Source organism: Natator depressus, chromosome 10, assembly GCF_965152275.1.
Source record: "Natator depressus isolate rNatDep1 chromosome 10, rNatDep2.hap1, whole genome shotgun sequence".
Lineage (NCBI taxonomy): Eukaryota > Metazoa > Chordata > Testudines > Cheloniidae > Natator > Natator depressus.
The window spans coordinates 23,118,889-23,122,271 of record NC_134243.1 but is presented as its reverse complement, the minus strand read 5'-3'; the positions used below and the strand labels follow the sequence as shown (position 1 = coordinate 23,122,271).

General features: G+C 43.4%; 1 long non-coding RNA gene across 1 annotated transcript; it reads left to right on the top strand.

The window, feature by feature from the left end:
• Positions 1–1,316: 1,316 nt before the first annotated feature.
• LOC141995013 (uncharacterized) lies at positions 1,317–2,885 on the top strand. The gene is made up of 3 exons (XR_012641234.1): positions 1,317–1,373; positions 2,227–2,275; positions 2,767–2,885. It is a non-coding gene; the product is annotated as an uncharacterized LOC141995013 (long non-coding RNA).
• Positions 2,886–3,383: the final 498 nt, after the last annotated feature.

Below are 3,383 nucleotides of genomic sequence, written 5' to 3'. Positions count from 1 at the left end.
GTTTTCCCTTTGGTTTGTCTCCTGCTTAATTTGTTTTAGCACCTGCTTTTTGTGGGCAAGCTACGCGGGGATGAAGGTGCAATCAGTGGTGGAGGGTAAGAATGAAATGCACCCCTTTGCCCCACCCCAACAGTTGAACATTATTTTAATGTCCAAGTACAAACTGTTGCAAGACTGTTCTATTCTCAGCCTGGCTTTTAAAAATATTGTTCTATTGCCATGGCAAAGAATCCTGATGAAGTCTCTAGGCAAACTGCTTTTGGACAGGGTTAGTTCTGGGAGCTTGTTTCAGAAGCTAGCATTCTACAGGGCAGTTGAGAAACTCTGCAGTACATCACTAAGACCACATGAACCCTCCCCCTTCCCCCCCCCCCCCCAACACACACCTCTGTAAGTCTTTGGAAAACAACTAAACTGTATGGCAGTTACCATCTTTTACTACCAGCATGTCTCGATTAGCACTGTTTTGTTATATTTCTGCTGACTGTAACCCCCTGAAGGCTGCTGATATTCTAAACACTGTTTATGTGGCTGGGAAAATACATGGTCTAAGAATTAACCCCTTTATATAGAAAGGAGAAGCTCCTGCTCTGAGGAACTTGCTATCTAAATTTGACATATAATCATAGATGATGACAGGAAGAGGAAGAAAAGGCAAAAGAAAACAAGGGAGAAAAGAAGGCTGCTTCTGAGGGAGCATTGCTTCTAAATGTAGTGTTGGGAACTACTTCCGAATTGCCTTACCATAGCAAAGCAGTGGTCCGTCTAGTCCAGTATTCTCTCTGAGAGCAGCCAATATCAAAAAGTTTTAGAAGATGATGCAGGAAACACCCTAATGGATAACTATAGGATAACAGTTCATCTATACCCATGCATCCGAGAAGCAAGGAAGGGGATTGAGGCCAGCCAAGAAACAGGAAGGGCCCCAACTGGAGCTGATTACAGCTCCTAAAAATGCTCTCTTCTCACAAGCTGATTGGTGAAAACTTGCCCAGGGGGAGAAGGTGCAAAGCTAATAAACAGACACAGCTGTAGAGCAAGCTGCTTCTGCAGGCTTAGTGCTATTTCCTTGGCTGGGGGCAGATGGGTCACATTTTCCAGCATTTCTCTGCAGCCACAAGGGCCAGATTCCCAGGTAATATGATTCTGGCAGTTGGGGGGCTCTAAAACCCCCCAAAATAGTGAAACTTGGGATAAAATCACACGAGTTGGCAACCCTGCAGGTTTTGTCAAGCTCAGCAGCATCTGTTCAGTACTTTATCTTGGGTTAGACGTAGGAGGGCTGATGATTACATGTGTCCTTTGCATTGCACCAGATTTGTACCCTTGCTAAAGCAGGAAGTTCCTCATTCCATTTGGCCACAGATTGCAGGGTGAGTAATAACCTTTAAGCATGGGTAACTTTGACCAGTAAAGTGTGGGTGACAATCAGCTTTGTCGGTGAATTCCTTGAGGGGGAGGTGATGCATTCAGGGCAGCAATGGCAGGTGGCTTGATTTGCTAGTACAATAGGAGGTGTGAGTTTTGGAGTTAGAACTTGTTGTTGAGAGGAGAATATGATAATAGATCTGTTTGTTGGTGCCCTGGCGATTGGCATGCGATAATTATCATTGACCTACATCTTCTCTGACATTCCCCACAGCCAAAGAGTAGAAGAAAAAGCTTCAGGTCACAGTTGACTTGAGTGTGTCATATAGGATTATCTATCAGCCTATTTGTCTATTGTTTCCCAGAAGATAATACACCCACACCGCTACCCCTACTGTAGTGCTGTGGATGCCGGGACATTTTGGGAAGCTGAATTTGGATAAGGCTATATCTTTTTGGAGTAGAAGGACTGAGAAACAAATAACCTTGCTCCTTCTGACTCTCCACTTTGGTTCACAGTTGAAAGGCTTTATGTGTGTTTTGATGCATTGAGGCTGAGTAATAGTATTGCAGGCCTGGCCCAGCCCATTTTGACAAGACTGTTTCAGAGTCTTGTGATTTTCTCAATGTAGATGAATTGAGAGAAAATTTGCTTAACGATGCGTTTTCAGCTGCACAGCTGAGATTCAAACTTTTCCGAAGTTCAGAGATATTTTGCTGATTCAGGGATATTGATTCAGGCCCATCTCAGCTGGCCTAAATTATGAAGATGTCTAGGAACAATGTTAATATTCAGGAGTTTGATATATGCCCATGAAGTACATAGGAGGTTTTCTCACTGGAACATTTTTTTTTTAGATCACATGTAAGGATGTGTTTCAGGTCCAAGATGAGGAAAGATGCCTAGGTAGGTTGGTTGCTTGCATGATCTATGGAGAAAAATAAATCTTTTTTTGGACAGAAGTGCACCTTTCCCACTCACCAGTGTTCTGAATACTAATTGGGAAACGAAGGTTGAGGTGAAAACTTCAGCAGACACTGCCAAGGTTTCCTGAAGATGAATTGGTCCTTTAATCCCACAAAATATTAGTCAAAATGCTGCAACAAAAAAGTCACCTCTAAAGTAAGACCCTCTACAGTGTTAGTTTTCTTGGTTACAGAAAATTTTCTAACATTCTCGACCAATTATATTTTGAGTGTTTTTTTCACTGTTCATGCTAACATAATTTTTTACTCTGCTGTTCTGTTTTATCCCCTGCTCTGTCTAGGAGGCAGGTGACTCAGTGTTGACTCTGTATGAATCAGTTTGGTTTTCCTATTTGCTGTACTATTTAAATGTCTCTGTTTCCCTTATTCTGCTGTTCATGACCAAGATTTGTTTCTCCTCATTGCTAGCAGCGCCCGCAGGCAAGATGACACTGAAATGAAGAAGAGTATAGCTCGAAGACCAACCCGCCAACACAATATTTCCTGTTTTGGATTAACTGGCTCCATTTGGCTGGGTCTAGAACGGCAGAAGAACAAAAGAAGTCTGACTGTGGTTCCTGTGGGTCTTTTGGGGGTGGGGTGGGGTGGGGTGGCAATGGAAAGGAACAAATTAAAAGGAGAGAGGGGATGACAAAGCAATCTCAGAAAACAAAGTTGTATAGCTTTCACACCAGAGTTTTATGGCAAGGTTCTTGGGCTTTTAGACCAAGAGGAAGAAAAGTGACTCCTTCTCTTGAGTTACTCTTTGTTAATCTCTACTAATTTGCTCTGAGATGTGTAAAAAGAACAGAAGGTGGTGGCCTGAAAGGCTTGCCAGAAGCTTGCCATCTAAAGCCACGATCAGGCAAGCTGCTCCACCTGGGTAAACCCTCTTGCCATCGAGAACGCTCTGTGAGGGTGCCGGGCTCTCCAAGAACAGAGCAGCTTGCAGATTCAGGACCTAAACTGCTGTTGCTGTGGAGTGCATGACACAGAAAATGAAGTTCTGCCCCAAGGAGTTCACAGTCTAAATAACTCCATTGCTGAGA